Raw genomic sequence first — 27,270 nt, 5'->3', positions numbered from 1 at the left:
TATTTGTAACTGGACAGTCTCATGGTCACCGAAGTCACAGCTGGATAGGTGTGTGAGGCTGGGCCCTGGGCTCTGGAGAAGAAAGAAAAGAAGGAGCAAAGTTGCTTGGCAGACATTGGTAAACACCTGAGCACCGGCCCTGGCTGGGCGCTGTTCTGAACACTGTTCTATCCTCAGCCACCCCGGGGGACAAGTCCTGTGACCATCCCGCCCACCTCACAGAGCAGGAGACTGAGGCTCAGGAGCCAGGTGAAGCCGGAGCATCGTCCAGGAAGCCATAAGCCCCAGGGGCTGTGCCCTCCTCGCCACACCCTACCACGCTCCCCTAGAAATCTGCATGTTCCTGCTGGGAAGACAGGGCCAAGAAAGGCCCAGAATGTTCTGCCAATATCCACCCTCCTCCCATACTGGAACTGAGCCCTTATGATCCGGGGGCCCCAGCATATTGCTATCAATCAAAATTAGCTATGGTTGATAAAGCAGGAACATTGAAGGTGTCCAGAGGAGGAATAAGGAAACAAACGAAAACTCAGGTCAAACATTCCCAATGGGTGCTGAGAGCCAAGGCTGCACAATCTGTCTCACTCACGCCCCTACCCACTGCCTCGGGGCAGAGAGGTCAACTCTTCCGCACTGTTGGGGGAGTCACAGCACACAGGGGCCTGGCCCTAGGGCGATGCCCCTCCCAGGCCTGGCCCTGCCTTCCGACCCTCTCTGGGGCCCAGCTGCTCTCAGGACACAGCCAGCTCCTCCTTCCTCCTCCCCTGCCAGGGCCAGGGGAATAGAGCCTTCTCCCATTCCTTGCTCTGATTAAATTCTGGACCACATCAGACGGCAGTCCAGGGCCCCTAAGAGAGTTCCAGGGATCCGGGAAGCTGGTAGCAGAAAGCTCAGGGGGCAGCCTGGCCAAGCCAGAGGCAGGTGGCCAGAGGTGATAATAAGGTCTGCTGGCTAGGCCCCAAGCTTCATCCTCCTCGGTGCCATCTGGGCTCTGGCCCAGGCCAGATGGGAGGGCTACAGGCATTGTCCACTGGGGGCGAGGCAGAGCTCCCTGCGGGGAGCAGGGGTGGGCAGGAATGAAGCTGTTGTGGGCACTCCCACATGGCCGGGGGAGAGAAGGTAGGAGTTCTTCTGACCGGCCAGGAAAGAGAACTGGTGGGAAAGAGGGAGCCCTGTAGGCGGGCGTCCACCCACAATTCTGTGACAGCTGCTGGTGGCAAGGGAGGCTGGCTTTAATGCCAATCACAACGCTGAGGTCACAGGCCAGGGCTGGGTGCAGGAATTGGGAGGGGGCAGGGGAAGAGGGCCAAACGTGGCTCCTAGGGAGAGTCATGGGCCCTCCTCGGAGAAGGAGGCTGCAGGAGGTGCCCCAGCCCGAGGAGGCCCTCAAGTCAAACCCTCGCCCGTGCCCAACCCTCTCTTAAAGAACTTACCCACTTTGATTGGCTCCTTCGCTTCCCACAGGTGTTGACATTCACACCCATAAAGTCATCTTTCTCCAAGCTTTGGGGTCAGGATTTGTTGCCATAATGAAGTAGAAAACCCACTGACAAGCCCCCACCCTGCCATCTCCCTTGGCAGCTCTCACTCTCTCGCTTCTGTAAACTGCTTGCAGCAACTCCGTACCAGGAACCAAGGCGGCTGACCCTGGCCCGCTGAAGATAACTATGTTGCAACTGTCCACCGCGACCCGTTCCCTCCCTAAAAACAAAATGTATAAAAGACCGTTACACTCTTGTTCGGGGCTCAGAATTTGGTGGCGAGTCCCCTCTGAGCCCGCCGGCGTAATAAAACCTGTTTTGCTGTACTTCAGTCTGCCTCTCGCTCCGTTCCCGGTCAATTTTGCTGTAACAACAATGCAAGCAGTTAATGTACATTCATTATTGCCACCACTTTCTAGTCATAGAGACCAAGTCCCAGCCAGGTCCACTGTCCATCAGCCATGGCTCAGGCCGCGGCCTCCCCGGGCCCGTCAGGATCTGTGCTGCGGCCCCTGTGTGAGGAGCTTCCCCGTTGTGAAGAGGCGTGAGGCAGGCTCCAGACGACATCAGGGACTGCGCCTCCTCCCAGAGCAGGGAACTGAGGCAGCAGACTGAATTACAGCTGGGAGGACTCTGGTGAGCTAGGCACCAGCACTGCCATCTCCACGCTCCCCCAGGACAGGGCTCAGGAAGGAACCTAAAAGAGAGAGTGTCCCAGAGAACCTTCCTCGGAATCTTCCTCAGCCTGGCAGCCCCTGAAAAAAGAAAGACAGAGAGGTGAGGGGAGAAGGAGGTCGGCTGCCTTCTGGAAGGGAAAGGACTGAGCGCAGGTGTTTGGGCTCCCACAACTCTGCTTGTGCCGCTAAAATAGTCTGAGGACTCACCCTGCTCCCAAATTAGGATTGCAGGAGTCTGAGCTGGAAGGCCCAGAGAGGACTTGCTGTGGGTGCTTTCTGGGCCACAAGTCCCGCAAGGCCCACCTGGAGGGGGTAGAAAAAGTGCAGCTCAGCCCCCCCGGGTAGGACCAAGGTACCCTGCAGAGGGGCAAGCTCTGCTCCCCCTCTACTTCCCCCCCCCATCTCAACATGCACAGGTCAGCATCTGTTGACCCCAGAGACATTTCTTCATCCTGGCCTGGAAGAGTCTATTCCCCTCAGAACACTGAGGCTTAGAAAGGAGAATTTACCTGCCCCTAAACACCCATTTTTAAAAATAAACCTTTTATTTTGACACAATTTTACAGTAAAGTTGCAAAGGTCATTCAGAGATTCCCCATCCACCCTCATCCAGCTTCTCCCATCGTTACCATCCTACGTTGCTATGTTATATTTGTCAAAACTAGGCTGACATTGGTACATTATTATTAACTCAGCCCCAGACTTTATCTGGATTCCGTCAATTTTTTCGTTTCCAAGGGGCTCGCCCGCCGTTTCCAGAGTGGGCCGCCGGGTGGCGGTGCGGGTGTGAGAGCGGCGGTCTGGGCCGCAGCAGCTCAGCCGCCTGGCGTGGGAGCAACCTTTTCTGCAGCCCTCTCTGCGCGGACCCTGGAGCCCCGGGCCGCTTCTTCTTCTTTTTTTTTTTTTTTTTTTTTTTTATTTCAGGAAATTATGGGGGTACAAACATTTTGGTTACATGTTATGACTTTGCCACATCCCAGCCATGATTTGAGACGTGCCCTTCCCCACCTACAACGCTCACCGCGTCCATTAGTTGTGAGTTTACCCACCCCCAACACCCCCACCCCCGAAGAATATTACTACTGTGTGAGCACCTTGGTGTTGATCAGTCAGTGCCAGTTTGATGGCGAGTACATGTGGTGTTTATTCTTCCATTCTTGTGATACCTCGCTTCCGAGGATGGGCTCAAGCTCTGTCCAGGAAAATATAAGAGGTGCTAGATCACTATCGTTTTTTTATAATTGAGTAGTATTCCATTGTGTGTGTGTGTGTGTGTATTATATATATATATATATATGCCAAATTTTATTAATCTACTCATGGATTGACAGGCACTGGGTTGTTTCCACATCCTTGCTGTGCTGAATTGTGCTGCCACAAGCATTCAAGTACAGATGTCTTTATTATAGAATGACTTTTGTTCCTTTGGGTAGATGCCTAATAGTGCTATTGCTGGATCAAATGGTAGTTCTACTTGTAGCTCTTTGTGGTATCTCCAAATTCTTTTCCACGGAGGTTGCACTAATTTGCAGTCCCACCAGCAGTATAAGAGTGTTCCTATCTCTCCACATCCTCGCCAGCATTTGTTGCTTTGGGATTTTTTGATAAAGGCAATCTTACTGGAGTTAGGTGACATCTCATTGTGGTTTTAATTTGCATTTCCCTAATGATTAGAGATCTGGAGCATTTTTTTTTTACATGTTTCCCTCTTACATGTCTAGCCTCTTGCTAGATTAATGAGAAGCAGAAAAGAAAGGACTCTACTAAGCTCAATCAGGAATGAAAAAGGAGAAATTACAAATGATACCATGGATACAAAATATCATCTATGAGTACTATGAAAACCTCTATGTGCATAAATGTGAAAATGTGGAGGAAATGGAGAACCTGGTAGAAACACACAGCCTCCCTAGGCTCAAAAAGAAAGAAATAGAATTCCCGAACAGAGCAATATCAAATATTGAAACTGAAGCAGCAATAAAAAAGAAAATCCCAGACCACATGGTTTCACACCCAAATTTTGACACTGGGTGTGGCGGCTCATGCCTGTAATCCTAGCACTCTGGGAGGCCCTCAGTTGGTGGTCCTGGGCCCTACTTCATCCCTAAATCTGCCCCAGGATGGGGTGCAGTGTTATCCCTCGGAACCAAAACAGTTACAGTCCGTGCCTTCATGGAACCTCTCGCTGCACCTGGGGTCGGAGCCATCCCGAGTCAGCCCTGCTCGACCTACAGCCCAGGGTTGGGTTGTGGCATCTGCCATTTATTCTCCCTCATTCTGGGTCAGGCTGGCTGGGTCCAGAGATGCAGAGCTGGCCCTGACACATTTCCTTCTGCCCCAGCAGTGACAATTAAAGGAAAATCATAATGTCAGCTATGTTGTAACATCACCCTGACACCAATCAGAATTTAAAGAAAAAGAAATTGAATATTTCAAGTATAGACATTATAAGGTCTTTAAAAGCCTAAAGTTATTACAGATTTTCAAACTATAAATGGAAAGGTCCCTGAAGCCTTTTATAGGTTTCAATTTCTAATAAACTAAATATCAATCTCTATAACCAAGTCAACAAAAAACACTTGTTTTCTTTAAAAGGAAAATGTTCTTGCAACCAAAAAAGGAAAAAAAAACCACTGTGGGTTATACCCAGCCGTGATTGGCCCATTTCTTGCTTTGACCTCATAAAGAGCCGTTGTTATCCAACTAGCAACACCTGTGTGAGCCCCTGGCTGGGCCTTATTGCCCAGGAAGCTGCTTTTTGGTGACCTGTGGAGTTTGACTGTAGCGAGACTGCTTTTTCCTTGTTAGTTAGCATTGTTAGTGTAGTCAGTATAGTTAGCATTGTGTGTTAGTTGTGTTAGCGTAGGATAGTTAGTACTGTTTGTTAGTCTTGCTGCCATGCTATAGTTAGTATTGTTTGTTAGTAGCGTTAGCATGCCATGGTTAATATTGTTTTTTATTAGTGTTAGGAGAGTTTACTTAGTATTGTTTCTTTGTAGTGCTAGTATAATGAGTATTGTTAGCCCATTTAGATTATTTATTAGTATTGTTAGTGTAGTTCATATAGTTAGTATTGTCAGAGTAGTTAGTATAGTTAGTACTGCTAGTACTGTTAGCCTAGTTAGTGTAGTTGGTAGTGTTCATTAGTTAGTTAGAGGTGACCATGGAGCAGGTCGTGGCCTCCAGTTCATCCACTGAGGAGCTTAACAATTATAAGCTCCTCAAGAGAATTGGCTCGGGCACCTTTGGCAAGGTGATGCTGGCCCAGCATGTTCCTGCTGAGACCCAGGTGGCCATAAAAATCGTGTCCAAACGGACCGTCCCCAGTCTGGGAAGTGGAGGTCAAAGCCACAAGGGCCCTGACTCATCCGAGCATCCTTAAGCTTCTGGATGTCGTGGGGAATGAAGACACCCTCTGCTTAGTCACAGAGTATGCCAGTGACAGGGATCTTTTATGGCATATAGCGAGACACTGCCACCTGAAGGAAGAGGAGGCCTGGGCCAAATTCCCACAGATCCTGGCTGCCGTGCAGTACTGCCATAAGAACCACATCGTTCACTGGGACCTGAAGCCACCAACATTCTTCTTGATGAGAAGGAGAACATCAAAGTAGCTGACTCTGGCTTTGCCGTGACATTCAGTGAGGGGAAGAAGCTGGACACCTTCTGTGGAACTCCTTGTTTTGTGCCCCAGGAATGTTCCTGGGTGAGGAATACACGGGATGGGAGTTGCACATGTGGAACCTGGGTATTGTCCTCTACACCATGACAGCCTGGAGTATTTCATTCTATGGCGACAACTGGGAAGAACTTAAAAGTAACATCACCCATGGAAGGTATGAGACACCTGTTTTCTTTTCTAAAGAATTGAAAACATTGTTGAAGAAGTTCCTGACCTGGGAGAGGCCCACGCTTCCTGAAATTATGAGGGGCATTTGGATCAAGGAGTAGGAGATGCCAGAGGTGACCGGGAAAGCCACAGTGACTGCCAGTCTTCTATCCAGACTGCAGATGAGTCCTGAACCCAGAAAAGCCCCCCAGCATGGCCCCATGGCCTCCCCTCCACCCACAGCACCAGCAGCCATGGGGAAGAGCAAGGAGGAGACACCTCTCCCCAGGAAACATCCAAGAAAGCCACTAGTCTCCAGGCTGGGCAGCCAGAAGGGAAGACCTCAAACTCTCCCTCTTAGGAGTGCCAGGGCCAGAAAGGGCTCACTAGATTTCCCAGCTTTATGTTGAGAATGTGCTGTATCTGCCAGCCCAAAAGATCTGCTGCAGACAGGTAAACAAGGTGGTGCCAGGGAATGTGGACAGCTGAAGCAGCAAGAGCAAGTAAGTGGGGCAGTCCAGCCACCCTTCCTGAATCTATTTTATTTGTTATGGTTTTATTGATATTAGTTTGAATAAAGAAGTCATAGTTGCATGTATGGGGTACAATGTGAAGTTTACTTACGTATTGAATCTGCAAAGCTGACCTCATAGAAGTACAGTAGCTAGATGGTGATGAGAGGCTGGGGGATGGCAGAGGGAGGGCATGGGCAGTTGGTCACGGGGCACAGAGTTTCAGACAGACAGGAGGAAGAAGCCTGGACATCTGCCGCACAGCAGGGTGGCAAGCGTCAACGAGAATGTCCTGCACATTTCAAAATACCTGAGAGTCCCCTTCAAATGTGTCCTTGCCTTTACAGTGGAGAGCAAGAAGACCCAGAGCTCCCCAGATCCTGTCAACACAAAGTGGGAGGTCAGCCAGTGGTGGACTCACAGGTCCAGGTGGGAGCCGGCAAGAAGCAGCCCGCGGCCTTCAGAGGCATCCGAGCCACAGTAGAGTGAGCTGCAGCAGGGCCTGGAGCCTTGGAGACAAGAGGGGCCCTTCACCTCCACCGGATCCCTTTCTTCCCCAGTGTGGATTTTCTTTATGCTTAACAGCCCAGTGAGCGGTCACCCAGTGCTGCTGTCCCTAAAATCCAGCCCTGGCTCTCACCCCTTCAGCAATGCCTTTTTAAATTTTTTTTTTGTTGTTGTTATGTCATCACATATTATGATCCAAATATGGGAGATTCAAATACATTTGAATTATTTTGTGAAGTAACTTTATTTGTAGGGCCCACAGTTCCAATTCTCTGGAAGCTTTCGTCCTTCTGAGCTCTTCTGGCCTTATTAGGTTGGCTGACCTGTGTTCCTGCCTCATTTTTACCCCACGGTCTCAATAGATCATTTTGTTAAGGAGATAGAACGTTCCGGATTGGTATTCTATTGCCTTTCAGTTCTTTCTTGAGAATAGATGGATGTAGAAGGATCATTCAAACCTGTCTTGTTAGTTGACTTTCTGAAGTTTGCAGAGCAGAAGACACAAGGTGGAAACTAAATTGCACTGTTCTAGATTCTGAAGTTTCTAGTTATGAATCCTTGTTGTGCCAACCAGGAGGAAAAGATGAGTGGAGAACTGACTGTAGTTTAGTCTGTTCATTTATTTTATATTGCTTTAATATACTGAACAATTGTTAAGGGCATATTCTATTTGATTTAGTGCTAGGTAATGTGAGCATTCTCTTTTGTCGAGGAGGGGATCCCTGTGAAACCTTGTATTATTGCTATTGATTTTTCTGATCACAAAAGAGGCAAAAAGAAGATTTGGAGGAGGAGGAGAATGCTAAATTTTGAAAATGATATCTTTTTCTGTTGCTTTGCCTTTGGGTTAATTTAGTATTTGTATATGAGAAGATAAGCATGTGCAAAATAATGACATAGAAGTTGACAATAGGGCTTCCTTGGGTAAAATAAGAAAGAACTACAATGGATCATGGGATTTACTTATGTTTCCTGTTGAAAAATTTATGGTGATAGCAAAATATAACATTTTTTAAGATTAAAAGTGTTGTACTTAAAATCAGGAAACCTAAAGAAGGGGATTATCAAAAAGGTAAAATGAGAATTTCCTCAAAGCTAATTTCCTTAGTCTGATAGATTAGGCCTGTTGATAATGATGCCAATGCAGATTGATTTATTCTGTTTATATTTTTTTTAAAGAGCAACTGAAACCAATAAAATGTGACATTCTAGACTTTGAATATTGAGCACTATAGATTCTTAGGTTCTGCAGGTCTAAGTCTTTAAAAAAATCAAAATAAAACAGGAGCCATGACATTGAAATATTTTTTTTGCTCATTTTTTCTACAGATGCATGATTGATTTGGAGTAGGAGAGTTCTGGCTGTATCCATCATTAATAACATTTATCACAATACATGTACAATATAGTGAGAATAGTTATAATAGCAAACAATTAGTAGCCATCCAAATTTGTCCCTGAAGTCAGAATTGAAATATTCTCCTGGTTCTCAACCTCTGCTCTTATCCATGTGTTTATAGGAAAATTGGCAATAATTTACTTCTAACTAATAACTTGATTTTCACCCCAGGAGCTTATATTTTGTATTTTAAATTTTCCCATGGCAATTTTATTCTGTGTGGGAATACCTTCCTGAAGAACAGACCCTTTGCTGCCTTGAAATTAGATTGGGTCTCGGTTGTACTACCTGTGAACATGAGCAGGTTGCTTCATCTCCTGTTTCTGAAACAGGAGAAGTAAAAGCTGCCCTACTGCAGTAAGATAATGATTGGAAAATCACTACAGAAACTTGCAAAAGTGGTAGGTATTCTTTCTCAGGGTAGCATTTTAAAATAAGGGGAGAGAGAAGAACTTAACTTTGGACTAACCTACTAAATGCCATTGCTTTTGTCAGCCAATTTACATATATATATTAGCTCCTTTAATCCTCTGACATAGGCATTGTGGTCTTCATTCTGGTGTGTGACTTGAGTGAGTTACATATGTAACCTACATAAAACTTACTTGTTCACCTTCAAAACAAGAGAAATAGCTATACCCATTTTATAAGGCTGCTGTGAGGATCAAAGTCACACATGAGTGACTTAGCCCAGTGCCTGGGCTCTTTTTAATGCTCAAAAAATGTGAGCTAACATTACAACCTTATAGACTTTGTGTTAATTCATGGGACCTGACACATAGTAATGCCTGATTAGGAAGATGTTATTTGGTGAGAAATCTTGTGGCTTATTGTACCTATTTTCTACCTGTCTATCAACTATCATCTATATCAATCTATTTTTTTACTAGGCAGATGGAAGAGAGAAAGAGGAAAGTTTCATTTGGCATGTAGACACTTAACACATATCATTGTAGTGTCCCTGTACCAAGTACCCACTGGCTGCTAACCCAGATAACAGAAGTAAAAGGCAAAGCAAGTTATCCTGGCTCAGGTTACTTTGCGTTGCTGTAGCCTTGGGAAGATTCTCATAACAGAACAATATGGACTAAGTTTTCTTTATCCTGAAAAGTATAAACACATGTTCCCCTAGAAGGTATATATGGGGGAGGGGGTGTTCATGTGTTTTTGTTGTGTTGATGGATTGGAGTAGGAATGAAAAAAGGGGAAAGCTAATCATTAATATTTGATAGATAATGTTAAACTTTGATTCAAAATGGAAAAACAACTGTGCTATCAGAAAAATCTGTGAAGTAAAGCAATAAAACAAATTCTCATGATTATTGGGAATATATTCATGTCAGGTCTGTGATGACTGTGAAATTGTAGTTAATGTATATTTTAAGTTAATTATAATATTTTAAACACAGTTTCCAACACTTGAAGGAGCACTGATGATTTCTGCCAACTTTTTTTTTCTTCTGCTTTACGTCAACTGATTGATAGGTGATTGTTTTTGGCAAGAGACAGGAAATTGACCAAGTAAAAGTGTGCAAATTTTTGTATTTGAAATTATTAATAGAAAGCTTCTGTATTCGTTTTTACCTTTAGACTTGCTTTTGGCTGCCAATATAGGTTACAAGTGCTTTGTAAAGTGAAAAGCAATATACCAACATTAATTTTTGTACCTTGAGTTGTGAAATGGAAAGGAAATCTTGATCATTTGAAAAACATTAATTTCCCAAAATACTAATTTATGTAATAATGGCATGTGGTGACCCTCTTTTTATTATTTACAGAAATGAAAGCAAAATAGCTTTTAAAAAGCATTTTCATGCATTTCAGATCAGATCTCTCCAGGGGAGTCTTTTTGGCCCAGAGGTTGCATAGACAGCTCTTTACATCATGAGTGAAAAAAAATAGGGAAGAAGAATCTACTCAAAAATGTAGGAGATGAACCTTAGGGAGAAAGAGGTTGTTAAAATAATCTAGATACCTCATCTGCAAACCAGAATGTTGTTACTTGAAACGTGTCCTGTAGTGCTGCACTTAAAAATAATGTCAGGTAGGAAACTATAATGACTTCGTTTTTCATCTTGCAGAAAGCAGAAGCCACTGGAGAATGATGGCCAAGAGGCAGACCTAAATGGGTGAATAATAAAACATCACTGATTTCTGTTCTTTTTGTGTAAAGAAAAATTTCTGGTTTTTTAAAGAGAAAAGTCATATTCATTAATTACATGAATTTCTATGTTCTGGTTTGATGAACCTTTCAAAGGGTTAAGGCAAGTGACAAAGTATCACCACTACTTCTTACCATTAGGCTCCAGGTGTTTCCTCAGAACACTTTCCTCTCCTGAGGTGACTCCTTTTTCTTTCTCTTATCAACATCAAAAGAGTCTCCACTCTTCCTTCTAATGGGGCAACACAGCCATGACTTGTTTAGTAGGTTGAATAACTAAAGTTAAAAGGTATTATGAAGCCTTGGAAATTGATTACAAATGGTGATAAAAGTCAGATGAAATGTGTGTGAGACAACTTCGTAGTGTTTTCTTCCTCCGCCTCCACATAATTTTGTTTTGGACACATCTCATTTTCTAGGTGGCTTCTGTTTTCTTTTTCACATTGGCTTTGTTAGGAAGCAAGGGTTTAATTTGAAGTTTTTCTTGCTTCCCTTAGCAATCACTCTGTATGTCCTGACACTGGAGACAGTTGCATCCACGAAAGTGCACTTGGTCCCACAGGCACACAGATCCTGTATCTTTTGAGGACAAAAATTCAGTGATCGCTGCAAAACTGCTGTGAACTAAAATAAAATCTTAAGGCTCCCCCCACCCCCTCCACCGGCTGACTCAATGGACGCCCTCTTGGCCAAGGGGGTGTCCTATAACTACATTGCCTGTCATGAGAAGGAGGTCATATGTGCCTCATCATGCCCCCCTGCCTTCCTGGAGACACCCTTTGTAACCCATTAACAGGCCTAAGTGTAAGCAAGACACACCTGTAGGTCTTCAATTTACACAACAGATATATATCCAGTAACTTGTCTCTGATTAACAAACTTCCTTATCTTAAAACATTCCAAGCCTTTAGACAAAGCTGCATGTCTTTAATCAATTACACGTCAAAGAATCTTTAAACCCATCTATAACCTATTAGCCATGCCCCGTCACCGCTCTAGATGGCCCACCTTTTGGGGCCAAACCAATGTATGCCTTCTATGTATTGATTTATGACTTTACCTGTAACCCCTGTCTCCCTGAACTGTATAAAACCAAACTGTAACCCAACCACAGTGAGTCCCCTTGCTTAAGGCTTCTTGGGCGTGGCTCTGGGTCATGGTCCTCAAATGGCTCAGAATAAATCTCTAAAATTATTCTACAGACTTTGGCTTTTTTTCCATTGACAAGACTGGTGCCCAGACGTGGGGCTCAGAGAAGACTCAGGATGTCCACAGGAGTAGCCTGTACTCGGTGCCAGGTACTGGCATGGCCCTCCTGGGCCCTGCAGCTCTGAGCTGCTTCATTGGTGGAACTGGTAAGTCCTCCTGAGCTCCGGACCTCTTGTTTTTAGTTGATGGTCTTCGTTTACTCTGAGCTGGTTCTTTTCCTAGGAATTCTTGTTTGGGATCCCAATTTAAGACTTGGAGGTGCATTCTAAAGGGTCTTCTGCATTGTCTTTCCTGCCAAAATTTAATCTCAATTGGCTTTTCTGTGCATTTGTGAAAGAAGAAACTGAACTGTCTTGTGTGTAGATAAATGAGAGACTGAATTTCTCACCTCCGAAGACATTTTACTCCTCCCAGCCAAAAGGCAGCCCTGGGTCACCTGGATCCTGAGTGGGAGTTGCCTGGAGTGATTCCCCGAGGCATGAGTGGCCCTATAGGGAACCCCAAATCAATTAATTAAAAGAAGACTCATCCAGGAAACACATATAAGAACTCATCATTCCACATTTTGAGCCCTCCCTTAGGTACTAGACTCCAGAAGAGAGAAACTGAGACATGTAAGAGGGTGGGACCAACTCAGTGGTGAAACACTGATTACCCCACCCACAATCAGCACACTCTGATCCATGACACCTAACCCTAGACTATAGTTTGGTTGCTTCTTTTAAAGAAAAATGCAAAAAAATCCTTTAAAAATGAGGAAAGACATGCAGAATGACCCCCTTCAGGCACCCCAGTTGGTTTGTGGCACCTCTTCTTGCAAGTATTTTTGTAAATGAAAAGGTTCAAAGGCATGCCAGGTTTTCTAGGGCTCCAGCTGGTTATAGCCAACCCTGTGCACAAGTGTTTATGGACGGGCAAAACACATCAAGGAAAATTCAGAACTCAAATGATCTACCTATCACTATAAAATCAAAATGTCTCTCAAGCTATTTCTCTTTTCTGGCTACTCTAAAACCTGCTAACTTTTTCTGTTCATGTTAAGATAACTCATCGTTTATGGTATTTACAATTGGAAGTCTACCTGGAGATCCTGCTGCCAGTTGTAGTTCAAATGCAAACATTCAAAACTAATTTTGAACTGAAGAACAAAAAGGGTAAAAGAGGTTTTTTAAAAAATTAAACTGCCATGGAAACTACTTTTCCAAAAACTTTGATTCCCAGGCCTAACTAGGTTACTAATCAGGGCAACTAAAATTTGCCATGTGAACAAGTTCCAGTTTTATGGGAAGAAATTTGGATCCAACTGTCTTTTACAGACTGGTAAGTTGTGTTACCATCTCATGGCTAGAGTTCTAGGGTAAAATCTATTAGAGCTTTTTGTGTGTGAGTGTATATGTTTAGGTATGTTTTGTGTATGTCCGTGAATTACATGTTCGTGCTTACATGGTTCTGGACTGGCTTAAATATAAGGGAGCACTCATAAATTAATTGAACAAACCCAAATGGTTCACATGAATTTAGTAATCTTTGCTAAGTAAGCTGGATTATTTTTAAAAATAAAAAGGTATAAGTAAAGTAAAAGTAAAAATGTTTTCAATTTTTCAGCATACATTTGTTTTTGCCTGGGTTTTACTGGATATTTTTTATGTTCTTGAGATGTCAGCATTTGAAATTAAGGTTATAATACTATAAACTCAGCCAAAGACAAAATGATCTGTGTTTGTATGATTCTTGATAAGGTAAATTTAATATTTGGTCCAATCATAACCACTAAATCTGAGTTACCAACAAAAAATACATATGTGATTAACAATGTAAACATGCCTAACTGTCAGTAAATTACAGTAAATAAAACACCAAGTAGAGCACAAAAACAAACTTATGGTCAAAGGCTTATGAAAATGTTTGGATTTGGTCTTTTAGTCCTAACTGCAGATAGTATTTCTTTCCACTGATACAATGTCTGTAGAAAGGTACACAAAACAGGTTTCTAACTCACTGTCATGTCACATCAACAGTACTGTTAGGGATTCAAAGTTGTCCTAGAAGTTGTAGTTAGAAGATCTTAAATTGGAAGCTTTAGTTTTCCCTTGATCTTGTCCATTTTTGTCTTACTCTTTACAGGCTAGCCAGTTATGTGTACAGTATGTTGCTATAACAAAGTTTTTGCCTAAAAAATTCCTAAACTGTTACTTGTTATATAGTAATTTATTTTAAGGTAAAAAGTGAATGATTGTTAAAATCCAAAGAGAATCTCAAAACAGGGTTTCCTTTAGAAATACATGTACTTAAGTTTATACCCAAATTCAGAAAAAATCTTTTGATACTATTTAGATTGTGTTTAAAGAGCTTAATCTTTTTTTTTTTTTTTTTTTTTTGAGACAGAGTCTCACTCTGTTGCCCAGGCTAGAGTGAGTGCCGTGGCGTCAGCCTAGCTCACAGCAACCTCAAACTTCTGAGCTCAAGTGATCCTCCTGTCTCAGCCTCCCGAGTAGCTGGGACTACAGGCATGTGCCACCATGCCCGGCTAATTTTTTCTATATATATTTTTAGCTGTCCATATAATTTCTTTCTATTTTTAGTAGAGATGGGGTCTCACTCTTGCTCAGGCTGGTCTCGAACTCCTGAGCTCAAACGATCTGCCCACCTCGGCCTCCCAGAGTGCTAGGATTACAGGCGTGAGCCACCGCGCCCGGCCAAGAGCTTAATCTTGATCCTCATGAAAAAAAAAAAAAGGATGTTACAGCTTTCTGTGACATATGAGGTGTTAAGGATTGGTGCTGAAGTTTGGTGTTTTGTGTTTTTTTTTGTTTTGTTTTGTTTTGTTTTCAGTCTAATGTAAAGTAATATCATGTTCATGGGGCTAAGAAACTACCCTAAAATAAAGGCTTCAGAAGCAAAAATTCTCTAACCTTGCCTTCTCTGCCTGCCTCTTCTTCCAACTCTTCCTGAAGCTATTAAATTAATAGCTTTTTTTTTTTTCATTTACACATTTATTTTCTATCTCGCTTATTCTACCAGACTGAAATGGAGAACAATGCCGGCAATTTTATAGACATTTTGACATAAAGTAAACAAGTAATTTGATGTTGAACAATTGTACAGACAACTACATGCATATAAGTATGCTGATTGGTGCAGAAATATTGAGTTCATCAGCAAAAATATTAATACGAAATCACATTTTCTTTTTATGGAGTTAAAATGCAGCAGATTTGGGGACACTGATACAAATACATGAAATGGGAGAGAAAGGCATTGCATTAACGGTGCAAGATGGACAGCTGAACAAACACGAGTATGCTAAATCGTATCCTCTTTACAAAACTGAAATCAAAACATTTTGTATGCAAATATAATGAAATAAAGCATGTTGAGGCAGATGAATGAGACTAGACAAGACTTAACCACTTACGCATATGCTTTAACTTCTACTGAGAGTTTGGATTAAAAGTATTTCAACAAAGCATAAGATGAAATGCTAATGCTATTATGTGTGTGGACAGGACAGGCTAACTCAATTGAGAAATCTAAAAAAAATAAAATACTGATTGTGCTTCTTTTTCCCTGCAGCATTCAGAGCATTCATAGACCGGTATGAAAACCCTCTAAAACACTGAAGTTAATAAAAGTGAATGATACTTCATGCAACTGTACCTATAAATTTAATACCATGTATAACTTAGAAATATGAAATTGTTTTCCTTAATACATATATATAGCAATTTTAAGAGCTATTAATTTAATAGACAGAGAGAATGAAAGAGAGAAGGGGAGAGAGAGCAGGGAGATGAAGTGGCATCCCGAAGAAAGAGAAGGGAGATGCCAGCAGCAAGGCCAAGCGGCTTTCTGCTTTTATGGGGACAAAAAGAAAAATAGTAATTGTTGGGGAGTAATTAGCAGGCAGTGGAAAGACATCAAGTTGTCTGTCTTTCTTGTTTCTTCTGTTCCTGGAGACTTGGTAATCTCTGAAATGTAGTCAGGTTTATTATAGGGCATGTGAGTTTTGCCCTGAGATATGGTTTTGGGCAGGAAATGAAGGCCTGGAGGTTACCCCCTGCCCTCTGGTCAGGGAGGTTCTCAACAACACCTCAGGCTATAGAAACAAATTCTAAAGGCTGGGAGCTGGTGAATATGGACAGAAAGATGTACATTTCCTTTCTTTTGGCTCTTTTCTGAAGTTTGTGAAAACAGAGTCCCAGCAGGTTGCCTGCCAGGAGAGAGAGCTCACAGGATTGATCTTTAGCTGTCATAACAAAATTAGGGGATTGGATATTTTTCTGTTATTTTAGCAAGGTCTTCCTTGCAGTTTGAAAATCTGTAATATCTTTAGGCTCCTAAAGACCTCATAATGTCTATACTTGAAATATTCCATTTCTTTTACTTTAAATTCTGATTGGTGTCAGAGTGATGCTGAAACATAGCTGACATCATGACACTATCAAAATGTGTTCTGCGGCATGTGATACACAATAAGCTCCATTATTAACATCTATAGAGCTGCCAGGAGGATAACTGTCATCATAATTTCCCCACACAATCATCATCAGATTTGTCATCAAAAACCTCAAAGGCGGGGGCGGGGAAAGAGACAGGATGTTGGACGAGAAACACCTGCAGCCGGAGTGTCTCTGCAAGAAGGAAATATTTTAGATGAAAGTGAAAAACACAAACAGCCAGATAATCATAGATCGGATGAGGGTCAGAAGGAAGAGTCCCTGAAGCTACAGGAGACTCCACGGGAAGATGTTGCCGAGCAGAACTGGAAGGAAAAAGGCATCGGCAGGGGTAACCCCGAGAGGCTTGGAGACCAACGGCAAGGGTAGGTGGAGTCATTAAATTTCCCCTCCCTTGCATCTTGAACTGCTGCTGGGGTCCTGAGCTGCTGGAAAAACCTGCTGACACCAGCCCAGAAACGGCTTCTGCCAGTGAGCCTCTTGGGGACAGCCGGGGGGAGGGGAGGGCGGGGGGGGGGGGGGGTCCCAGTTCCCTCAGGACACATCCCACTCCACAGACCCGAGCCGATCACCAGACGCCATATTAATTCATTCTCCCCTTTTCCTCTCCTACCTGTGGCTGCCAAAAGAGATGAATTAGCCACCACCCAGCGGCATCCACAGAGAATGGGACCTTTCCTTTTGGGGCCCTGCAGCAGACTGAGGGGTACTCGGACTGTGAGCTCCCTACACTGGCCCTTCCTGGTGCTGCCTGCCTGGTGACTCCAGTAGAATGGGATAAACCCTGAGAGAGAGAGACATTGATCCAGCTTGGGTACCCCATGGGTCACTTGAGACCAGCATTCTTCTCCTTGGCAGGGTCCGTGATTGATCTCCAGGGCCTGGAAGACAGGTCTGCAGGCCAGATCCCGTACAACCAAGTCCCAATTGAATTGCCCAGGGGCACTGAAGGAGTACTTGTGAAGCAGTAGTCTCCTGAGGTACATGTGCCTTCAGGGGCAGATCAGAGTGAGTCCAAGCTGCATCCTGCTCAAGAGGCAACCCTTATGCCACAAAAGGGCCATGCTCCCAGCTCAGGCCACGATCCTGGGGAGGGAACCTCCCACCTCATATCATAGTCAGGGAGCTCCGCTGGCTTGAGCTCCTGCCTGCCAGCAGAGACCTGGCAGAAACCCAGGAATAGGGGAGGCTGGAAAGGGCCAAGGCCTGCTCCAGACTGCAGGTCTCAGATAGCCCCATCCCCACACACAGACCTTGTGGCTTAGTGGGGCCATTTCAGCCCCTCCTGGCAGCTTTGCCCAGAAGCAGAGAACAGACCTTTGACCCCTGCTAACAGCATTTGTGGAGCTTGACCACAGACTCTTCCAACTCAGCCCCACCCAGCCTCACTCCCTTATCTCCCCCTGCTGAGCTGGAGAATAAGGACACACCTGGAAGTCCCAGGACTCCACCCACCACCTGAGGCACTAGAGTGCCTCTCCAGAGGAATAAGAACTGGTTAGGGGACCCCAAAAACTTGCGGCTTCCTCCTCCCAGCAAGCACCACCTACTGACAGGGAAGTTGATTTGCATGGCCTTTTACTGCATTTGCTGACTCACCACACAGGGTGTGACTGAATCTCACGCACAAACACCACCTACTGGCTCAGAGACTAAACTGGGCATTTCATTATCTAAACAAAAATCCAAAGATAAGAAGCAATAGCTGCTCCAGATGCGAAGGAATTAGCAAAAGAACTCTGGAAGTATGAAGAATCAAACTGAAAGGACACCCCCAAAGGGGTACACCAGCTCTCTAGCAATAGATATCAACCAAGTTCAGAACACTATAATGACAGAAGAATTTCAAATATGGATTGTAAGAAAACTCAATGATATGCAAGAGAAAATGTATACCCAACACAAAAGAAACCACAGAAAAAAAACCAACTAGGGCTTGGAAGAAAAATTCACTAAAGAAATTGAAATATTAAAGAAAAATCAAACAAGTTCTGGAAATAAAAAATGTATTCAAGAATTACAAAAGACAATGGGAAGCCTCAAGAATAGGGTAGATCAAACAGAAGAAAGAATCTCAGGGATTGAAGATAACACCTTTCAATTAAACAAGTCATCAGTTGCAGAGATGGAACAGAGAAATAACAGAAAAGAGCAAAGCCTATGAGAAATGTGGGATGATGTGAAGAGGCCTCACATGAGAATTATAGGCATCCTTGAGGGTGAAGAAAAAAATACACAAGCGTTGGATAAACTTTTTGAGGATATAATAGAGCAAATTTTCCTTGCTTTGCTAGAAATCGAGATATCCAGATACAAGAAGCTCAAAGGACTCCTCGGAGATTCATTCCAAACAGGAAGACACCACGACACACGGTCATGATAGATTGACCAAAATAGCCATGAAAGAGGCCCTCCTACGAGCTGTAAGATGAAAGTAGCAGGTTGTCTACAAAGGAAAACCCATCAGACTAACTGCAGACTTCTCAACTGACACCTTACAGGCCAGAAAAGACTGGGGCTCCATTCTCACTCTTCTCAAACAGAATACTGTCCAGCCTAGAATCTTGTATCCTGCGAAACAAAGTTTCTTATATGAGGAGAAATAAAGACTTTCTAAGACAAGCAAAGTCTGAGGGAATTCATCAAGACAAGACCTGCCCTCCAGGAAGTATTCAGAACAGTGTTACATATGGATCAGCACAATAAAGACCACTGTAAAATCATCCAAAAGCTTGGTTCTTGTTCATAGTCACAGTCGCTGGATAGCTGATCCTTCTCCTCAAAACAGTACGGCAGAAAATTCTAAAGTTTCTTTAGGACTGGATGAAAATGTGTCCAAGAGAATTGAACCAAGTGTTTCCCTATGGCAATTCTCTCTAAAATGATCAGCATGGACGTTGAACAGGTTATTACCCTAAGTTTAGCTCTCCTTCTGGCTGTCAAGTACATTTTTTTCAAACAAGCAGAGACAGAATCTACACTCTCATTAAAAAACCCTATCACATCTCCTGTAGTGACCCAAAAGAAAGTCCCAGACAATTGTTGTAGACTCGAACCTGTACTGGTCAGAAAGAACCAGAAATTCCATTCAGTGGAGGAAGAGACAGGGGTAAACCAAGAAAAAAAAGTTGAGGTTATAAAAACCTTAGTGGCTGAAACTGACACCTCAAACAGAGCTACATTTGTGGTTGGTGACTCTGCCTTACTCAATACTTCATCAGAACTGGCAACACAGGAACCTGAAATTGAACTTCCCAAGGAGGCTTGGCCTAATGATGAATGTATACAGATACTTGGGAATCCAGAGAAAGGTGCAAAATTTCTTAGCGATGCTGAGATCATCCAGTTAATCAATGCTAAGCAGATCCCAGCTTACAAATTGGAAACCCTGATGGAAACCCATGAACAAGGTGTATCTATTCGCTGACAGTTACTTTCCAAAAAGCTTTCAGAACTTTCTTCTCTCCAGCACCTACCTTACAGGGATTATAATTACTCTCTGGTGATGCGAGCTTGTTGTGAGAATGTTATCGGATATATGCCCATCCCTGTTGGAGTGGCAGGACGTCTGTGCTTGGATGGAAATGAATTTCAAGTTCCAATGGCAACAACAGAAGGTTGTCTTGTGGCCAGCACTAACAGAGGCTGCAGAGCAATCGGTTTTGGTGGAGGTGCCAGCAGCCGAGTCCTTGCCGATGGTATGACTCGTGGCCCAGTAGTGCGTTTTCCTCGGGCTTGTGACTCTGCAGAAGTGAAGGCCTGGCTTGAAACCCCTGAAGGGTTCACGGTGATAAAGGAGGCATTCGGCAGCACCAGTAGATTTGCACATCTACAGAAACTTCATATGAGTATAGCTGGGCGCAACCTTTATATCTGTTTCCAGTCCAGGTCCAGGGAAGCAATGGGGGTGAACATGATTTCAAAGGGTACAGAGAAAGCACTTTCAAAACTTCATGAGTATTTCCCCGAAATGCAGATTCTAGCCGTTAATGGTAACTACTGTACTGACAAGAAACCTGCTGCTATAAACTGGATCGAAGGAAGAGGAAAGTCTGTTGTTTGTGAAGCTGTCATTCCAGCCAAGGTTGTCAGAGAAATATTAAAGACTACCACAGAAGCTATGATTGAGGTAAACATTAATAAGAATCTGGTGGGCTCTGCCATGGCCGGGAGCATCGGAGGCTACAACGCGCATGCGGCCAACATTGTCGCTGCTATCTACATTGCCTGTGGACAGGATGCAGCACAGAATGTTGGTAGTTCAAACTGAACGGTCCCACAAATGAAGATTTGTGTATCAGTTGCGCCATGCCATCTATAGAAATAGGAACTGTGGGTGGTGGGACCAACCTGCTACCTCAGCAAGCCTGTTTGCAGATGCTGGGTGTTCAAGGAACATGCAAAGACAATCCTGGGGAAAATGCCCGGCAGCTTGCCCGAGTTGTGTGTGGCACAGTAATGGCTGGAGAGTGGTCACTGATGGCAGCACTGGCAGCAGGACATCTAGTCAAAAGTCACGTGATTCACAACAGGTCAAAGATAAATTTACAAGACCTCCAAGGAACTTCCACCAAGAAGACGGTTTGAATAGCTTGACAGTTCTGAACTGAAACATGGGCATTGGGTTCTAAAGGACTAACATAAATTCCATGAATTAAAAAGCTCAATGCGGAAAAAAAAAAAATAGCTGAGCATGGTGGCAAGTGCTTGTAGTCCCAGCTACTTGGGAGGCTGAGGCAGGAGGATCACTGGAACCCAGGAGTTTGAACTTGCTGTGAGGTAGGCTGAGGCCAGGGCAATCCTCTAGCCCGGGCAAAAGAATGTGACTCTGTCTGGGGGGAAAAAAAAAAAAAAAGTGTTGGCGAAGATGTGGAGAAATTGGAACTCCTGTGCATTGGTGGAAGGAATGTACAATGGTGTCACTGCTGTTCAAAATAGTACGGTTGTTTCTCAGAAAAGTAAAGAGAATTACTGTGTGATCCAGCAATCCCACCTCTGGGTATATACCCAAAGGTATTGAAAGCACAATCTCAAATTGAAGCAGCAATAACAAAACCTTCCTAGAAAAAAAAGTCCTTGACCATATGGTTTCACACCTGAATTCTAGCAGACTTATAAAAACTCCCTGGTGCCTCTCCTGCAGAAGTTATTCCACAACATGGAGAATGTAGGAATCCTGCCCAGCATGTTTTACAATGCCAATATCATCCTGGTACTAAAGCCAGAAAAGGACTCAACAAAAAAAGAAAACTACAGAGCAATATCTGTTATGAATACAGATGCAAAAATGTTCAATAAAATCCTAGCAAACCAAATTCAGGTGCTTACTAAAAAAATAACCATGACTAAGTGGGCTTCATCCCAGAGATGCAAGGATGGTTCAACATATGCAAATCTATAAATGTAATTTACCCCACAAATAGAAATGTGTGTGCAGGAGCATGAGTGGACCTGGAAGGTCCCCTGAAACCATGTCACACTGGAGGAACCACAGCCTCTTACAGCAGAGGGAGAAGAAGTTTCAGAGTTCTGACTTCTAGTCCCAGCTCTGCCACCTCCTGGCTGGGTCTCCCTGAGGATATCACTCAGAATCTCCGAGCCACATTCTTCAAAAAGAAAAGCAAAGATTAAGATCTCACCTAATGAGTGCAGTGTGCACCGTCTGGGGGATGGACATGGCTTGAAGCTCTGACTCGGGTGGGGAAAGGCAATACATGTAACCTAAACATTTTTTACCCCTGTAATATGCTGAAATTTTAAAAAAAAAAAAAATTTTTTTAAAAGAACAACCACAGAAGCCATCTCAGGGCTGCTGGGTCCTACCTGAGGACAGGAGATGTGAGGTTCTGGACTCACAGAGAATGCCAATTGGCGTCGGGACCCAGAGAGTGAAGCTGGGTCTCCCCAGCTAGTCCTACGGTCAACTCCCAACTCAGATCATGCAGGTATGAAGTAGACTTCCCAGAAGGTAGTGAGCTTCCCATCACCAGAGGTAATTCAAGCCATATTTAGATGTGCACCCTCCAAACCAGGAGCCACCAGCCACATGAGTGCATGAAATGACACTAGTTTAAACTGCAATGTGCTGTAAGTGTGAAACAAACGCCAGATTTCAAAGATTTATTACAGAAAAAAAATGTAAACTATCTCAGTATTTTATATTGATTACATATTGAAATGATAGTATTGGGGATAAATTAGATTAAATAAAATATCTTATTAAATTTAATGTCACCTCTTTTTACCTTTTGGATGTGGCAACTAGGAAATGTTATATTACACGTGTGGCTTGTATTATATAATATTTCAGTTGGACAGCGCTGGTTGAAATCCTTGCTGCTCAGAGTGTGGTTCCTGGACCGGCAGCATCCGCATCACCTGGGAACTGATTGGAAATGCAGAATCTCAGGTCCCGCCCCAGCCCCACACACGGAATCCGAAGCTGCATTTCCACACACTCCCCACGTGGTTCACGGACACACTGAAGTTTGAGAAGCCCTGCAGAGCCCTTGGCTGGAGGTCCCAGAGGGGATCCCATCTTCAGGCAGAGGGGGTGGGAACACCTGGCCTGAAGCCCAGCCCGTATCATGTGAAATATGAAGTAATTGATGCCTTTGTCCCTTAGCCACACACTCAGCCCGGGGTGTCCTTTAAACCCAACTCTCTCACCAGGAAGCACCCACACACTTTAAAGAGAAGAGGGCAGCTTTGCAAGGGATTAGGCTCTCTTGCTTAGAAGTGAGCACTATCACAGAATACACCAACAGCTGCCCTTTAGTCTTTAAGGGCTGGGAAATAATCTCAGAAAACAACTGAAAAATAGGTCTGTGTGTTTAAAACCAAAACCAAAACAGAAACCTTAACCACCTCCCTGCAATTCCTCCTTCTTTTTCTCTCTGAAAACTTGGCCAACAGGCATTAATAGCACTAAATATAGAAATGGTGAGCAAGCAAACCACTCAGAGGGGCCACATGTTGCCCAGGGCCTGTGTTATGGTTCAGTTGTAAACCATTGAGAGCTGGGAGCTGTAATTAAAATGCTGACAGCCTCCCATTTGTGAAGCAGCCGGGAGGGATCAGGCCCAGGAGCCCATCCCCATCGAGGGGGTGCAGGGAGGTGGGGCTTTTCCAAAGGCAGATCAGCCCGGGTTCAATGTCCATCATCAGTGTTCAGGACACAGCCAAACTCAAACTCTCCACTCCCCAACACACCTGTCTGTGACCTCGTCTCCTCCCTGAGAGCCAGACTGGCCTCTTTGCCTCTGGGCTCTTGAACTAGCTATTCCCTTCGACTCAGTCACAATTCCCCAGATGGCCTCTTCCTCACTGCTTGTTCACAACTCACCTTCTCAGAGAGGCCTCTCCTGACCACCCACCTCCTGCCATCTCTGCCCTCTCATCTTGCTTTATCTTTTCATCGTAGCATTTATTACTCTATGATGATGGAGTACAGACTTGAGGAGGTGAGGAGTGAATGTCTACGAGGAGAGCATCCAGGCAGAGGGAATGGCAAGTGCAAAGGCCCTGAGGCAGGGACACAGCCAGTGTGTGTGAAAAACAGTGAGGAGACCCGTATGGGTGGGACAGTGAGTGAATGGGAAGGAGAAGGGGCACGGGGACTCAGGTCACACATGGCCCTGTTGGCCACTTGGGCTTCTACTCTGAGAAAGAAGGGAGCCATTGTGAGGTTATGAGCAGTGGGGTACAAGAGTGAACCCACATTTGAAAAGACTGCAGGGGCCAAGTACGGAGACCTCTGCGCTACTGCAGGGAAAGGATGCTGGTGGATAGGCGCCGGGGTAGGGAGTGGCTGTACCACTGCAGGGAAGAGAGGATGGTGGCTTTAACTGTGGGATTTGGGGTGCAGGCTGGCATAAGGGACAGATGCTGGATAGATGTTGTATGTAGAACTGACATATTGCATGTGGGGTGTGAAAGAAGGAGAATAGTCAAGGCCAAGGCCAACATTTTGACCAACACAACTGGAAGGATGGAGCCATTGTTTACTGAACCAGGGGAGGGGGATGAAGGCAGGAGTGAGTTTGAGGGGGACAGATCGGAAGTTTGGTTTGGGCTAGGTGAGTTTTAATATCTCTGAGTACCACGTGCCTGTCAGAGTGCCTGGCACAGAGCAGGGATGGGGGATCCACGGACAGCACGCACACAGGCACGATTTCTGGTCCAGCTGTAGAACCCAACAATGCTTTTATCATGTGAAATGAAGATATGCTGTGTAAGGTCTGCCAATGCTGGGCTGGGCCACGGGAGGACAAGGGAAACTCTCTAGGCCACATGTTGAAGACAGAGCTGACAGCAGGGCAAGGAGGAATGGAATGTGGCCGTCCTTGTGCCGTTGGGCTCTGCAAAGGAGGGAGCTTTCAGATTAAGGGCATGAGGGGACAGGACACCAGGCCTTGAGCCCTGCTGAGGCAAGACATTGGAAAAGAGATAGAACTTGATGGATAGACCCCCAAGGAAAGGGCAGATGAGAAAAATCTGCACCCTCACCTCCCAGCAAAGCTAGACAACAAGCAAGCAGGTCTGTTGCAGCCAGAGCAGGAGCTGGGGGGCTGCCGGGTTGGGGGGAATCCAAGATCTCCTGGAAATCGGTAGCGACATTCCTGCGTTTGCACAGATTTGAGGCTCGAGTTTACCCCGCTGCATGCGCCAAGGGCTCCAGGCAATCAGGAAGACTCACCCCATCTAGTGATTCCTGAGACCACAAAGGAACAAAGAGAAAGGCGCCTCCACCCAGGGTACCAGCTCACATGCCAGAGTATCCACTGTACAAAACAAAGCACCAGGGGAGACAGCCAACATCAAAATTAGATCCTCAAGGACATCAGCAAAAAGAACAATCAGCTGGAGAGGGGGGAGAAGTCTCTGTTCCACTGCTTTCTAGCTGTGTGACCTTGGGTGAGTCAACTAACCTCTCTGTGCTTCAGTTCCTCCACTGTAAAATGAGGTGACAACAGTATCCACTTTATTAGGCTGGTTGAGAGGACTAGAAAGAATTAACAATGGTAAACCACTTAGCTAAGAGATTGGCATGAGAAAGTGGCCCCAAATACTAGAGTTTCTATAATTTTTTTTATTAATAATTGATGACTGTAGTAAGAGTTTTTTACATGAGGCTCCGAGGTAAGGCATAGAGGTCTTCATTTACCTCCATGGACAGTTGAAGAAACTGAAATGCAAAGAAAGGTCTGACTTGCCCAGACACAGAGCTGAGCTGTGGATGTGGCCTCTGGACACCCCATGGGGACCCAGGGATCAAATGACTCCAGGGTGCAGCAGGCAGTCACTCTGGCAGGCTGTGGCAGCTGAAAGGCGACTGTCCGCTTTATCAGACCGAGAACGGAGTGTGCAAGGAGAGCAGGGGCGGGAGCCTGGGTTGTCTTCCCGGCCGCAGGATCTTGGGTGAGTTAATTCACCTTTCAAGGCCTCAGTTTCCTCATTTGTAATATGGGAATAATAAAATTCCTGCCTCCTAAGTTTGTTTGGAGGATTAAGTAAACCAATGTGCATGACAGGCTTGGCCCACACCTGGGAAGCTCTTATGAGATGCACTATCGGTTAGTGCCACATCCATCAAGCCACGGCTCCCAAGTCCCCTCCTCTGAGGGCCTCCCTCATGTCCCCTCCCTCTGCTTGTGGCCCAGCACCTTATCCTTCCTCATTTTGTGTGGAATTGGATTATCAGTCCTCCCCACTAGGCTGCAGAGAATGCAGAAAGGAATGCAGCCATCCCCAGGAGCACAGGGCAGGAAATCACCATTCCTTTGCCGATGATAATGCTGGAGACATAGCAAATTTCTGTGTGTGCAGAAAATTTGATTGTCTTCCTACATCCTGTCTCCCCTGATTAAATCCCACTGACAAATCCCCTGGCAAGCAAACCCCCTGAGTCTGGTGTCCAAACCCTATGGGATGGCTTGGTCCCACCTCATTCGCCATCGTTGCTGGCCCTCCTACCCCACACCTGGAGTCCCCGTGCCAAGCTTCAGTCTGGGTTGCACCGCCAAGCCTTTCCTGCTGCTCCTCTCCCCACCGCCACCCCTCACGGACAGTCCCTACTCCAGGTGACCCTGTAGGCAGCTTCTGAACTTATTCTACAGTGCCCTCTCCTCTTCCACCAGGTCCCCAGAGCAGTTTTCAGCCAAAGATATTTATCTGAAATGATTTCTTTAAACCTCATAACAATCAATGGTGACGAAGATGCAGATGGTTGCTATTATTGCTATTAGTCAACTTTCCTCCAGAGAGATTCCAACCAAAATAAGAAGACAACAGAAATAAATGAGAGGTGTCCATACACACACACCCCCCACGCATTTGTAAAATAAAAATGTAAAATCATCATTATTGGGATGTATCATTTTCTACTTAAAAACTCTAAGATATGCATTTAAAAATCTATCTAGAAAAAAATCTAATGAAGTAAAGAACTCATTCTCAATAGCAGTAAAAATTATGAAATATCTTTTAAATGAGCTTATTTGTTGAAGAGAACTTTAAAATGTTACTAGAGATTATCAAAGAATAAATAGGTGGATCGATAAACCAAGTCGCTGAATTAGAGGAGCACTCAATATTCAAATGTCAGCTTCCCACTAATTAATCTATAAATCCAACACAATCCCAATCAGAGCTCCAATGGGATTTTGAGGACACTGGGAGAGGGGTGGCATGCTTCATGGACTGGCATTGTCATATTAAAGACAAATGCACAAAAATAGCAAAGAAAAACAAAACGAAAGTAGAATAAAATGGTGGGAATTCACCCTACCAGATAGCAAAAGAATAAAGTAACTTTAATTAAGATAGTGTTCTATTCATGCAGGAACTGAAAAAATATATCAAAACAGAAGTTTGCGGCCGGACGCGGTGGCTCACGCCTGTAATCCTAGCACTCTGGGAGGCCGAGGCGGGTGGATCGCTCGAGGTCAGGAGTTCGAGACCAGCCTGAGCAAGAGTGAGACCCCGTCTCTACTAAAAATAGAAAGAAATTATATGGACAACTAAAATATATATATAC

The 27,270-nt window shown here is 44.5% G+C and overlaps 1 pseudogene; it reads left to right on the top strand.

The window, feature by feature from the left end:
- Positions 1-5,321: 5,321 nt before the first annotated feature.
- On the top strand, positions 5,322-20,872 carry LOC138385823 (3-hydroxy-3-methylglutaryl-coenzyme A reductase pseudogene; annotated as a pseudogene).
- Positions 20,873-27,270: the final 6,398 nt, after the last annotated feature.

This window comes from Eulemur rufifrons, chromosome 7 (assembly GCF_041146395.1).
Source record: "Eulemur rufifrons isolate Redbay chromosome 7, OSU_ERuf_1, whole genome shotgun sequence".
NCBI classification, from domain to species: Eukaryota; Metazoa; Chordata; class Mammalia; order Primates; family Lemuridae; genus Eulemur; species Eulemur rufifrons.
Note: the sequence above shows the minus strand (reverse complement) of the source record. Positions and strands in the feature narration are given on the sequence as shown.